This window comes from Lissotriton helveticus, chromosome 4_1, assembly GCF_964261635.1.
Source record: "Lissotriton helveticus chromosome 4_1, aLisHel1.1, whole genome shotgun sequence".
NCBI classification, from domain to species: Eukaryota; Metazoa; Chordata; class Amphibia; order Caudata; family Salamandridae; genus Lissotriton; species Lissotriton helveticus.
In genome coordinates this window covers 1,499,326,213-1,499,341,212 of record NC_136063.1, presented here as the reverse complement: position 1 = coordinate 1,499,341,212, position 15,000 = coordinate 1,499,326,213, and positions in this window count along the sequence as shown.

The following is a 15,000-nucleotide window of genomic DNA, read 5'->3' as shown; positions in this document are numbered from 1 at the left end:
GCTGGCTTCATCCACTACGCTGTCAGAACGTAGTTTTCTGCCCACTCCTAGCGCCAATCAGGAAATGGTCACCTAGGGCGATCCAAATTAATGCCCTAACATTAGAATATAACCTACGAGCATTGAATGGTAGGACAATCTCTGACCCAAACGGGGCTATGACCTTTAACAGACTTAGTGACCCCTCGCGTATTGATTACATATTGCTCAATACCCGCCTATGGGGGTACCTAGGGGACATAGAGGTCAAACAATCGCAGGATAGCGACCACAATCCCATGTGCATGAAAATTATATGGGGAAGCATTGGAAAAGTATCAAATCCCACATTGTTAACAACAAAAGAGGTAGTGCCATCTAATTGCAATCACAGACTAAAATGGCATAAGGTTGCATGTCAGGAGGATGTACTGACTAGTATTAGAGAGTCAGTTGAACTCAAGAGCATAGAACTCTCATCGCTCAACACCGCCCAGGGTAATGAGCAGGGTTTCCAATTGAGTGAATCTTACAGGAGTTTAATAACGAAATTGGGCTCTTTTTATTGCTAGGGAGGCCCCGGACGGGCTCCTGAAGTCAGCCGAGCAAGGAGAGGTTCCCCGGGTACCACGGAACCCCCGTCCCGGGCCTTTGGCAGTGCGGCAGGCCAGGGGGACAGGGCCCTAGGCCCGAGCATCCGACCCGGGGCCCGGCTGGGCCCCTGGTCCCTACCGGTAGCCCGGAGGCACAGGGGACACCTCCCCAGACCCTCCCTGACCCCATCCAGGGCTTACTGCCACGCTGCAGGCCCAGGGACGGACCCGGGGCTGGGGCGGCATCCTGGCCCATCCAGCTGCCGGCTGAGGACTGCTAGGCCGAGAGGGGTTCCAGAGTACCTTGTCCTTAGTAATCCGGAGGTAGGCTACCCCTCTTTCTGGGAACAAGTGCGCACCGCGAAGCTCAGGGGACACTAGGCGCGAATGTGCCTGACCTCCTGGAGCCCTCGCTGGGATCCGGGAGTCAAATGGCACCTCATCGGGACTTCCAGGGAAGTCCGGCCATCTGGTCGCCTCATAGGAACGCATTGCAGGTGACCAGATGGCCGAGGCGATCTGGACGACCAGATGGCCGGGCACGAAAGGGAAGCCGCCCTGAATCTCCGGACCCCGTCCCGGGCACCGTCCTGGGCACCCTCCCACACGGCTGGACCCAGGACGGAGCCCCGGGTGGGGAGGCCATCCTCCCCAGGGCCCTCAGGGGCGACCAGATGGCCTGACTTCCCTGGAAGTCCCGATGAGGTACCATTCGCCTCCCGGATCCCAGCCAGGGCTCCAGGAGGTCGGGCACATTCGCGCCTAGGGTCCCCTGAGCCTCGCAGTGCGCACTTATTCCCAGAAAGAGCGGTAGCCTTCCTCCGGATTACTAGGCACAAGGTACTCTGGGACCCCTCTCGTCCTAGTGGTCCTCAGCCAGCAGCTGGATGGGCCAGGATGCCCCCCCAGCCCTGGGTCCGTCCCTGGGTCTGCCGCGTGGCAGGATAGGGTCCGGGAGGGCCCGGGCCTGGGGTCCCCGTCCCAACCGGCCTGCCGCACTGCCCGGGATGGCAGGGGTTCCGTTGTGCCCGGGGAGCCTGGCTGGGTTCAGGAGCTCAGGACGGGGCACTGTCCTGGGTCCTGCCGCGTGGCAGGGTGCCCGTGACGGGGTCCGGAGGGCCCGGGAAGGCTTCTCCTGCACCTCGGGGCCTGGGAACCCCGGTGGGGTCCAGGGGCCCCGCTGGGCCCCAGGTGGGGTGCTCCGGCCCACGGCCCTGTCCTCCGGCCTAGGGCCCTGTCCCCCAGCCTGCCGCACTGCCATAGGCCCGGGGCGGGGTTTTGTGGTGCCCGGGGAGCCTCCCCATGCTTGGCTGCCTTCAGGAGCTCCGCCCGGGGCCCCTGAGGGCCCCTGGGAGGGTGGCCTCCCCAGCCAGGGTCCGTCCTGGGTCCTGCCGCGTGGAAGGGTGCCTGGGACAGGGTCCGGAGGGCCCGGGGTAGGCTTCCCCTGCATCTCCAGGCCTGGGAGCCCTGGCTGTGTCCAGGGGCCCTGCCGGGCCCCAGGTTGCATGCTCGCGCCCAGGGCCCTGTCCCCCCGGCCTGCCGCACTGCCAAAGGCCCGGGACGGGGGTTCCGTGGTGCCCGGGGAGCCTCCCCTTGCTCGGCTGGCTTCAGGAGCCCCGTCCGGGGACCCTGAGGGCCCCGGGGAGGGTGGCCTCCCCACCCGGGGCTCCGTCCTGGGTCCTGCCGCGCGGAAGTGTGCCCGGGACGGGGTCAGGAGGGTCAAGGCTGCTTCCCTTTCGTGCCCAGCCATCTGGTCGCCCAGATCCCCTCGGCCATCTGGTAGCCCGGATCCCATCGGCCATCTGGTCGTCCGCAATGCTTTCCTATGGGGCGACCAGATGGCCGCACTTCCCTGGAAGTCCCGATGAGGTGCCATTCGCCTCCCGGATCCCAGCGAGGGCTCCAGGAGGTCGGGTACTTTCGCGCCTTGGGTCCCCTGAGCCTCGCGGTGAGCACTTGTTCCCAGAAAGAGGGGTAGCCTTCCTCCGGATTACTAGGGACAAGGTACTCTGGGACCCCTCACGGCCTAGCAGTCCTCAGCCGGCAGCAGGCTGGGCCAGGATGCCGCCCCAGCCCCGGGTCCGTCCCTGGGCCTGCCGCGTGGCAGGAAGCCCTGGATGGGGTCCGGGAGGGCCCGGAGAGGCGTCCCCTCCGCCTCCGGGCTCCCGGCTGGGGCCAGGGCGCCCCTCCGGGCCCCGGGTCAGGTGCTCCAGCTCTGGGCCCCGTCCCCCAGCCTGCCGCACTGCCAAAGGCCCAGGACGAGGTTACGTGGTGCCCGGGGAGCCTCCCCTTGCTCAGCTGGGTTCAGAAGCTCCGTTCAGGGCCCCTGAGGGGCCCCGGGGAGGGCAGCCTCCCCACCCGGGGCTCCGTCCTGGGTCCTGTCGCGTGGCAGAGTGCCTGGGACGGGGTCTGGAGGGCCCGGGGTAGGCTTCCCCTGCGCCTCCAGGCCTGGGAGCACCGGCTGGATCCAGGGGCCCTGCCGGGCATCGGGTCAGGTGCTCGGGGTCAGGGCCCTGTCCCCCCGGCCTGCTGCACTGCCAAAGGCCCGGGACGGGGGTTCCGTGGTGCCCGGGGAGCCTCTCCTTGCTCGGATGGCTTCAGAAGCCCCGTCCAGGTCCCCTGAGGGCCCCGGGGAGGGTGGTCCAGCCGTGTGGCAGGGTGCCCGGGACGATGCCCGGGACTGGGTCCGGAGGGTCCAGGCGGCTTCCCTTTCGTGCCCGGCCATCTGGTCGCCCAGATCGCCTCGGCCATCTGGTCGCCCGCAATGCTTTCCTATGGGGTGACCAGATGGCCGGACTTCCCTGGAAGTCCCGATGAGGTGCCATTCGCCTCCGGGATCCCAGCCAGGGCTCCAGGAGGTCAGGCACATTCGCGCCTAGGGTCCCCTGAGCCTCGCGGTGCGCACTTGATCCCATAACGAGGGTAAGCCTTCCTCCGGAATACTACGGACAAGGTACTCTGGGACCCCTCTCGGCGTAGCGGTCCTCAGCCGGCAGCTGGATGGGCCAGGATGCCGCCCCAGCCCCGGGTTCGTCCCTGGGTCTGCCGCGTGGCAGGATGCCCTGGATAGGGTCCAGGAGGGCCCTGGCCTGGGGTTCCCGTCCCCCGGCCTGCCGCACTGCCAAAGGCCCAGGACGGGGTTACGTGGTGCCCGGGGAGCCTCCCCTTGATCAGCTGGGTTCAGAAGCTCCGTTCTGGGCCCCTGAGGGGCCCCAGGGAGGGCGGCCTCCCCACCCGGGGCTCCGTCCTGGGTCCTGCCGCGTGGCAGGGTGCCTGGGACGGGGTCTGGAGGGCCCGGGGTAGGCTTCCCCTGCGCCTCCAGGCCTGGGAGCCCCGGCTGGATCCAGGGGCACTGCCGGGCCCCGGGTCGGGTGCTCGGGGTCAGGGCCCTGTCCCCCCGGCCTGCCGCACTGCCAAAGGCCCGGGAGGGGGGTTCCGAGGTGCCCGGGGAGCCTCTCCTTGCTCGGCTGGCTTCAGGAGCCCCGTCCAGGTCCCCTGAGGGCCCCGGGGAGGCTGGCCTCCCCAACCGGGGCTCCGTCCTGGGTCCAGCCGTGTGGCAGGGTGCCCGGGACGGTGCCCGGGACCGGGTCCGGAGGGTCCAGGCAGCTTCCCTTTCGTGCCTGGCCATCTGGTCGCCCAGATCGCCTCGGCCATCTGGTCGCCCGCAATTGATTGATTGATTGTGGGTTTCTAAAGTGTTAGAATCGACTTCCGAAGGAGTATTTCTGCGCTGTAGACCGCTGGGGAACCCGTCCTGGCATTCCCTGTCAGATGGTCCCTACTGGGTATCTCCAAAGTGAAATCAGGCATCCCCGGCGTATGTGGGGGGCCGTTGTGGAGATGAGGCAAGCTAATGCCCAGAGTTGCCGAGTGTGATCCCTAGTTAGAGTAGGCACCGAGGCGAGAATTATCGAGTCCGTTGACCCTGGTCCAAGACCCTGCCGCGTCGGGAATTGAACCCTGGTCCTGGGCCGTCCTCCGCTCCCGGGTCTGACGCCTCTAACCAGTGAGCCACACCACTCCTTCACAATGCTTTCCTATGGGGCGACCAGATTGCCGGACTTCCCTGGAAGTCCCGATGAGGTGCCATTTGCCTCCGGGATCCCAGCCAGGGCTCCAGGAGGTCGGGCACATTCGTGTCTAGGGTCCCCTGAGCCTCGCAGTGCGTACTTGTTCCGATAAAGAGGGGTAGCCTTCCTCCGGATTACTACGGACAAGGTACTCTGGGACCCCTCTCGGCCTAGCGGTCCTCAGCCGGCAGCTGGATGGGCCAGGATGCCGCCCCAGCCCCGGGTCCGTCCCTGGGTCTGCCGCGTGGCAGGATGCCCTGGATAGGGTCCGGGAGGGCCTTGGCCTGGGGTCCCCGTCCCCCCCGGCCTGCTGCACTGCCCGGGACGGCAGAGGTTCTGTTGTGCCCGGGGAGCCTGGCTGGGTTCAGGAGTTCCGTCTGGGGCTCCGTCCTGGGTCCTGCTGCGTGGCAGGGTGCCGTGACGGGGTCCGGAGGGCCCGGGGAGGCTTCTCCTGCGCCTCGGTGCCTGGGAACCCTGGTGGGGTCCAGGGGCCCTGCTGGGCCCCGGGTTGGGTGTTACGGCCCAGGGCCCTGTCCCCCGGCCTAGGGCCCTGTCCCCCGGCCTGCCGCACTGCCAAAGGCCCAGGAAGGGGGTTCCGTGCTGCCCGGGGAGCCTCCCCCTTGCTTGGCTGGCTTCAGGAGCCCCGTCCGGGGCCCCTGAGGGCCCCAGGGAGGGTGGCCTCCCCACCCGGGGCTCCATCCTGGGTCCTGCCATGCGGCAGGGTGCCTGGTCCAGGTGGCTTCCCTTTTGTGCCCGGCCATCTGGTTGCCCATATCCCCTCGGCCATCTGGTTGCTCGGATCCCATCGGCCATCTGGTCGCCCGCAATGCTTTCCTATGGGGCGACCAGATGGCCGGACTTCCCTGGAAGTCCAGATGAGGTGCCATTCGCCTCCCGGATCCCAGTGAGGGCTCCAGGAGGTCAGGTACTTTCGCGCCTTGGGTCCCTTGAGCCTCGCGGTGCGCACTTGTTCCCAGAAAGAGGGGTTGCCTTCCTCTGGATTACTAGGGACAAGGTACTCTGGGACCCCTCACGGCCTAGAAGTCCTCAGCCGGCAGCTGGCTGGGCCAGGATGCCGCCCCAGCCCCAGGTCCGTCCCTGGGCCTGCCTCGTGGCTGGAAGCCCTGGATGGGGTCCGGAGGGCCCAGGAAGGTGTCCTCCGGGCTCCCGGCTGGGGCCATGGGCCCTACCAGGCCCTGGGTCAGGTGCCCCAGCTCTGGGCCCCGTCCCCCGGCCCGTCGCACTGCCAAAGGCCGGGACGGGTTTCCGTGGTGCCCGGGGAGCCTCCCCTTGCTCGGCTGGGTTCAGAAGCTCCGTCCAGGGCCCCTGAGGGGCCCCGGGGAGGGCGGCCTCCCCACCCAGTGCTCCGTCCTGGGTCCTGCCGAATGGCAGGGTGCCTGGGACGGGGTCTGGAGGGCCCGGGGTAGGCTTCCCCTGTGCATCCAGGCCTGGGAGCCGCGGCTGGATCCAGGGGCCCCGCCGGGCCCCTGGTCGGGTTTTCGGGGTCAAGGCCCTGTCCCCCAGCCTGCCGCAAACCCAAAATGCACAATGAACCCTAAAATTACCCCCTTCACCCCTAAAATTACCCCTGCACCGCAAAACCTAAATGCACCCTGAACCCCAAAAATATCCCAGCACCCCAAAACCTAAACGCACACTGAACCCTAAAATTACCCCTACACCCCGAAACCCTAACCCACGCTGAACCCTAAAAATACCTCAGTACCCCAAAACCTAAACACACCCTGTACTCTAAAAATTCCCCAGCAGCCCAAAACCTTTATATATATATATATTCTATTTATTCTATCTTTTGCAGTGCCATCATCCCCCTTCACAAAAGTGAAGGGGGGTGATGGCACTGCAAAAGATAGAATAAATCGTTACACTGTTAAACTGTGGGAGTGCTGCGTGTTATTTGCTACTTGCAACTTGGTGGAGGAATATATATATATATATATTACCTACTGGCGGTCGCCAGTAGGTATATATAGTTAGGATTTTTTCTCTATGGGTTTTTTGAAAATTCTATGTCTAATAACTTTGGCGTTTGTGGACGGAATTGGCTGAAATTTTCAGGAAAATGGCACATTTTGTTTCTGAGCATCCCCTGAAAATTGGGGGGGGGTTCGTCCAGGGGGGGTCGAGAAAAAAGGGGGGTCCCAAAACGTGTTTTTAACATTGAGTTTTCCATAGGGCGGTTGGCCTCACTTTTAGCCCGAACGGCTGAATGGATTTGCACAAAACTTGGCAAAATTGTAGGGACTGGTAGCCCGATGTGCCTTTTGTAGGTCTCAATATATGTGCTACAGTGGATTTTGAGAAATTAACGTTTAAAAAAAGATATATATCCGTAACAGCGGACCGGGCAGCGCTCCAGGACGCGTACTTTTCGCGCAACGGAGCTTTGTGAAGCGAAGCTGATTGGTTCTCCGGCGTCTGTCAACATTCCAAACAGTCCGTAGCGGCCGCCATCTTGTCTCTCGGTAGGATCGAGAGACAAGAGGAGGCCAAAGCGAAGGGGCAAATGACCATAAGGGGGAATAGTAGATCCTCGCTGACCCCCTAGGTTTGATGTGGAGGTTTTAAAAGGGCCCCGCGGGGCAAAAAAAAATAATAATAATAATAATCGAACGGCTGAATGGATTTGCACGAAACTTGGCAAAATTGTAGGGACTGGTAGCCCGATGTGCCTTTGCTAGGTCTCAATATATGTGCTTCAGTGGATTTTGAGAAATTAACGTTCAAAAAAAGATATATATCTGTAACAGCGCACCGCTTCGCGTACTTTTCGCGTTACGGAGCTTTGCGAAGCGAAGCTGATTGGCTCTCCGGTGTCTGTAAACATTCCAAACAGTACGTAGCGGCCGCCATCTTGTCTCTCGGTAGGATCGAGAGACAAGAGGAGGCCAAAGCGAAGGGGCAAATGACCATAAGGGGGCATAGTAGATCCTCGCTGACCCCCTAGGTTTGATGTGGAGGTTTTAAAAGGGCCCCGCGGGGCAAAGAATAAAAATAATAATAATAATCGAACGGCTGAATGGATTTGCACGAAACTTGGTAAAATATTAGGGACTGGTAGCCCGATGTGCCTTTGCTAGGTCTCAATATATGTGCTTCAGTGCATTTTGAGAAATTAACGTTCAAAAACAAGATATATATCTGTAACAGCGCTCCGCTTCGCGGAGATAAAATTATATCTGTATTACCTAGCTGTTGCTAACACCAGTTAGCGACGGCTAGTAGGAGATAGCGACCATCTTGGGCCCCACTTTGCATGTGAGTGATATTTATCACTAATGACATGCAAAGTGGGCATGCCAAGATGTTAGCGACTGGAAACAGTCGCTAACATCGCTATCTCCTATTATCAACTTTTGGAAATATTCGAGATAAGCGCGAATATCTCCAAAAAGTAACAGCTGCCCTGAGCAGTTCTTAGCCATGTTATCCAATGGGAGGTGGATAACATGGCTAAGAGCATTAGCTCGGTAATGCTTGAATATCGCTGAGTTTTCAGCGATATTAATGCATTGCGGTCATTTTTTATCGTATTTGCGATAAACCTTGATAATAGCAAGGTTTATCTGCGATAATTTCTGACGGTAAAAAAATCTTTGCAATGCATCGTTAGGGATAAATATCGCTTAACTTTGGTAATATGCCCCAACGTCTGTTAACGTTCGATTCGAAGGAAATCAGGAAGTGTTGAAAAACATTGTCTGCGCCATCTTGTCTTTTTTCAAATGCCACACTTTTGTCGTGCACGGCAGCCATTTTAGATGCCTTGACCAGACCCACTCTGTGCACGCTGTCGATCCTTAGCATGGCTCCCCACCCTCGCAAGCATCTCACCCAGGCAGTGGTCACCCCCGCTCTCTGTCTTATGCATGGGTAATAAACCTCCCCCCATCTGCGCTGCTCTTCCCTGAGAATCACACCCTGTGCCCGCCCGACACCTCCCTTTCGCCCTATTCACTACCGCACCCTCTGACACTCCTTTTCCTCTGTGTCCGATTGTCCAGGCCGGTCCTAGGCTATCAGCTAGCCCTGCAGATGTAGTTTATGGCCACAGCTGTAAAGAATCACCCCTCTTCAAAGGAGTTATAGTAGATCAAGGCCCACACTCGATGAGATCCGTCACAGCAGAAGCGTTGCTATTATCTGAAAACCATCCTGTATTGTGATTGGGGAGGGGACCGAGCGTGAAGCGGAAGATTCCAGGGATGACTCTTTGGACATCAAAGTTTTTACAATTATGTGTCACATTAAAAATATATAGCACTCCGACAAAGTAGTAAGATTATAAAACTTTAATAATTTATAAATATATACAAGAAAACAAAAATAGTAATAACATATAAACATTTTTAGGGAAAAACAACGAAGTAGCGGTCGGCTGTGCGAATAGTCCCAACGCAGCACAACGTCCAGATTTCCGGCGTGGGGCGTCGCGGGGGGTGGGTCATCAGTAGCAAACTGTTGTGCGAATAGTTCCAAGGCAGCAGAACGCGCCGAAATCTAGATGACACGAAAGTGATGTCTAGTAAGTTGCCACCCAGCAAATAACGGCGTGGGGCTTTGCGGGGGTGGGTCATCAGTAGCAAACTGTTGTGCGAATAGTTCCAAGGCAGCAGAACGATGGCACCAAGGTGATGTCCAGTAAGTTGCCGCACTGGTTTTGGTATCCTACAATGCTGCTCCGAATAACGGCGTGGGGCGCCCCGGGGGAGGCGGCGTGAACGGGCCTCTCCAGGTGGAGTGTCATCTGTTGTAGTGGGGCGCCCCTTTACCGTTTCAGTTGCCATTCCGTCCGTTTTTGGTCCACTGTGTCAAAAGCCGCAATTCAGCTGAGTTGCGCCCACTCTTGCGGTGCAGCGATAGGCGGCTGTCACAGGACTCTCAAAATGGCGGCAGGCTCTTTCCTTTTTGGGCCTGGTCCTCTGAAATGGCCCTGGGACACCTTGGAAATCGGACGCTTGTCTCCTAGGTCTTGGACCCCATTCTCGAAAGCGTCCCCTCCGCCTTGAGAATTCATCAAAAGTTTTGGGGGCCCCGACTCCTGCAGGCTTCTGGTGGGGAGCGGCTGCCATGATTGCTCGCGGAATGACCACGACGGAGCTACGAGATGGTGGTGCTCTCATGCTGACGCCAGTTTAGTCTGAAACATCCAGAAACAAGGTAGGGCTTTCATCGTTTGGGAAAAAAAAAAAGTTTTCATCCAATGAAAAGTGTTGTTTTTAGGTCATATGATCAAGCCTTCCATCATTAGGAAACCAAAAGTAAAATGAACCAATGAAAAGTTTTATAAACAAGTCACATGACCTGTTATGCGGCATAGGGTATAAAATGCGGAGAAAATACGTTGGCACGTGAGGCGGCGTCAGTAGCGGACCGATGTGCGAATAGGCCGAAGGCAATACAACGCGCCAAGATCCGGATGGCACCGAGGTGGTGTCATAGTTGAGAGTTCTGAGCAGCGGTTGTAACACTGTCTGAAGCTTATTTGCAGCTGCTGCAGCTTCACTACGCGCCAAGATCCGGATGGCACCGAGGTGGTGTCTAGTAAGGTGCACTGGTGTCAACATCCTACAATGCTGAAAGTCGGCGTGGGGCGCCCCGTTGGCCTGTGAGTTTGCGTCAGTAGCGGACCGATGTGCGAATAGGCCGAAGGCAGCACAACGCGCCAAGATCCGGATGGCACCGAGGTGGTGTCTAGTAAGTTGCCGCACTGGTGTGGCCATCCAACAATGCTGAAAGTCGGCGTGGGGCGCCCCGTTGGCCTGTGAGATGGCGTCAGTAGCGGACCGATGTGCGAATAGGCCGAAGGCAGCACAACGCGCCAAGATCCGGATGGCACCGAGGTGGTGTCTAGTAAGGTGCACTGGTGTGGCCATCCTACAATGCTGAAAGTCGGCGTGGGGCGCCCCGTTGGCCTGTGAGTTTGCGTCAGTAGCGGACCGATGTGCGAATAGGCCGAAGGCAGCACAACGCGCCAAGATCCGGATGGCACCGAGGTGGTCTCTAGTAAGTTGTCGCACTTCTGTGGCCATCCTACAATGTTGAAAGTCGGCGTGGGGCGCCCCGTTGGCCTGTGAGATGGCGTCAGTAGCGGACCGATGTGCGAATGGGGCCAAAGGCAGCGCAACAATATTTTCTGACTGACACCACAAGGCGCTGAGATGCCAAGATCCGGATGGCACCGAGGTGATGTCTAAGTTGCGGACTGATGTGCGAATGGGGCCAAAGGCAGCGTAACAATATTTTTTGTATGGAAGATACCACTAGGCGTTGAGATGCCAAGATTCGGATGGCACCGAGGTGATGTCTAGCAAGTTGCTGTACTGGTGTGGTCATCCTACAATGCTGAAACTCGGCGTGGGTCGCCCCATTAGCCTGTGAGATGGCGTCAGTAGCGGACCGATGTGCGAATAGGCCGAAGGCAGCACAACGCGCCAAGATCCGGATGTCACCGTGGTGGTTTCATAGTTGAGAGGCACTTCATCTGCAGTGGGGCGCCGAGATCCGGATGGCACCGAGGTGATGTCTAGCAAGTTGCTGTACTGGTGTGGTCATTCTACAATGCTGAAAGTCGGCGTGGGGCGCCCCATTAGCCTGTGAGATGGCGTCAGTAGCGGACTGATGTGCGAATGGGGCCAAAGGCAGCGCAACAATATTTTCTGAAGAGAAGACACCAAAAGGTGCTGACATTCCAAGATCCGGATGGCACCGAGGTGGTGTCTAGCAAGCTATGCAGTTGAGTTGTGTGCGCACTTGCGGCGAATAGGTCGAAGGCAGCATAACAATGTTTTTTGAATAGAAGACACCACAAGGCGTTGAGATTCGGTTACCACCGAGGTGATGTATAGCAAGTTGCCGCACTGGTGTGGCCATCCTACAATACTGCTCCGAATAACGGCGTGGGGTGCCCGAAGGGGGGGGGGAGCCGGCGTGAATGGGCCTTCCTAGGTGGAGGCTCGTCTGCTGTAGTGGGGCGCCCCTTTACCATTTCAGTTGCCATTCAGCTGAGTTTCGGCTGCTCTTGATGCTACAGCGACAGGCGGCTGCAAGAGGACTCTCAAAATGGCGGCCTGTTCTTTGGATTTGGGCCTGGTCCACTAAAATGGCCCTGGGACACCTTAGAACTCGGACGCTCGATTTTTTTTTCCTTTCCTGTACATGCAAAAAAAGGTAAATGCCCGGTACGTTACACGCTTCATCTGCCACGATGAACTCTCCAGAGGAACCGAAAAAAAATATAGTTGTGGTAACTATACCATGCATCGTCATATGGAGAGGTGGCACCAATTAATTATAGTGCTGCATAAAAGAGAGATTTGGAGGAGAACCCCTGACCTGCTAGTACATTCATCAAAGAAGTGGCACTGAGAGCTTCAGAGGCAAGGGAAACGGTCCCAAATATTTAGAAGAACTTTGGAAAGATTAAAATGACATGTTTAGATTGTGGCAAATTAATTTCATGTGGACAGATCAGTGTTACTCTAATAAATACAGCATATGAACATCATCATAGTCGATGGTTGGTAGAGACATTTTGACTATATCCTGGACCTGCCCGTCCTCGCCCAAAATGGCGCCGGAATAAATGGGACTCATAACTCCGTGTTGTGTACTGGTTGCAGAACCTTGAAATCACGAGATACGTATGCAGTTTTGAAGCACATGGCGGGCGGGGACGAGAATTGATTGAATATTTCGACATCCCTATTGATATTAAGTTCTGATGTGTTATTGATTACTGTACTGTTGAAAGTTCGAATTAACGTCACCCATGGTACTTGCCCGCAAATGTATATCTAGATAATTTTATTGTAACTGGCCCTGTCGTATTTTAATTATAAAATGTACGTCCACCGATTCCGTAACTGTTAGACACCTTAGTTCTTGCAACCTAATAGCCCGCCCGTTACGTTCCTCTACAGTGTAAATGTCTATTCATCATATACGATTACAGTTTGCTCTGTGGCAGGCCCACGTGGTTATAGGCTCGTATTTGTATAATGAAATTTGCACAATAAAGGTTTTTAAAAGAAAACATGGTAGTAGTATATACATTGGTAAAGTTTTTAATAATAGTGACTGTTTTAGAATCATTAAAAGGCAAGTGAAATAAAGCAGACCAATTACATGAAGGGTAAAAGGTATAATACGAAGGAACGCAGTAAAGATAAATGGTCAAGGGCTGTTGTGTTTTCTATTCCTGCAACATAAAGTGATCGATAAGAATCTCATATTCAGGCGTATCGGCGACTAAGACAGCAGGTCGACCCTCTTTTGCTCAACGGCTCCGTCATGGGACGAAGAAACGCTCTTTTTCTCGAAAAAAGAATATATTTTACTTGCAGGACAGTTGTAAAATTTCCGGGAAAGTACATTAGCCTGGAACATTATAACATATATTTAAGAAAAAATAATGTTCGGAAGTAATGAAAAGCGTAATTTTTTGGTCATATGACCAAGCCTTTCATCATTACAATAAGAAAAGTAAAATGAACCAATGAAAAGTTTTATTAACAAGTCACATGACTTGTTATGCTTACGTTACGCGCTGCGCGCCCCGGATGACTTCCGGATGCGCTAACGCGGCGCGTCATATGACGCATTACGTGACAACGCAGGTACAGAATATAGTCAAAATGTCTCCACCAACCAGCGGTCGGAACACAACCCCTTTCAGCAGGCTAAATAGTTCTGTTAAATGACAACAGAAGGGACAGGCAACAAGAACCATCAGTCAAAGAGGGGAGGGCTAGTTCTTCTCTACCGGGTTACATTGGGGCGCTACCGGAACTGATCGAATTGGTAGTCTACAGTGTTTCTGGATGTTTCAGACTGAAGCTGGGGTTAGCATGAGAGCAGCACCATTTCGTAGCTCCGTCGTGGTCATTCCGCAACCAATCATGGCAGCCGTTCTTTATCGTTATTTTGGGCGGGGTGGGTGGCGGAGCCAAGCTGTTTTGCAGCCATCATTGTGTGGAGTTCAGTTCATCTCACTAGTTTTGTATTTGTCATGAGGGGTTGTTCCTAATGTTTCTATTTTAGCGAGGTCAAAAAGAGATCCCATTAGTGGCCTACTGATTTTGCTCGATTCCTTTTCTTTTTTTTTTACACGATTTTTCGTTATCTGCAAAGACTAAACAGAGTATTGCGACTCTGTGTTTGTTTGTAAATAGAGAATGAACCAAAGAGAACTAATTCTAAAACAGTAAATACTTGGATAACAATCAATCAAATGGAGAGAGAAACAGGCACGACGGATTACAACGGGGGCAAAGGCCTGCGTTAACTACCTTTCACTATCTGCAAAGAGAGAGTACTCCTAATAGAAATGAGGGGGGGGGCACCATTCAAAGCAGATCAGTGTGCATAAACACGAAAATGTTTTCACTTACCACGTACTTGACATTCGACAGCTTATGATATTTGCTATTAAAAAACCATTGAAATTCACTGAAAAAACCATAGGTTATAGACCATATATAGTTAGGAATTAGCATTTACAAAACCTTGAAAATTCACTGATAAAACCATAGGTTATAGACCATATATAGTTAGGAATTAGCATTTAAAAAACCTTATTTTACTCACACAAAACCATTGAAATTCCATATATAGTTAGTTGCACTAACTATATATCGCGCACCCGCAATCCACTGCTGATCATGTCACATATTACATCATTCATGACATGGTCAGTGACATCACTGATGACATCACTGATGACATCTCAAATGACATCACTGATGACATCACTGATGACATCTCATTTGACATCATTCTTGTGCTAATACGATAAACCTCTTCAGACTCTAATATAACCTTAGATACACTCAGTGTATACAGACACTCACACACTGCCACTCATCCATGGAGTTACTCACACACCCAGTCAGTCATGCAAAGAAACAATCTCACCTCCATTTCTTCAACTATACAGTTAAACACACCTTACTTATTGAAACATATACTAACACATATTTACTCTCTTATACAATCCCTGATACAAGTTCACAATGATCGATACAACCACTCACTCATTCAGTGGCTCTCATGCACAGTTATTTATATATGCCAACTCTCACATGTACTGTGTTTTACATATGTACTTACTATGACATGTAGCATTGAGATATCCATTCACTCATCAATACACTCATGCACACAGTCAACTGCCCATGTAGCTGTTTCCACATGCACTCTTGAACTCATACACCTAGTGAATAAACTGCTCACACATCTATGCATAGAGTCACACACCTTCCAGCCACCCCCACACAAACTCAATCTCCCATAGAAATACTTGGGCAACCAATTAATAACACATATAGCCTCTCGTA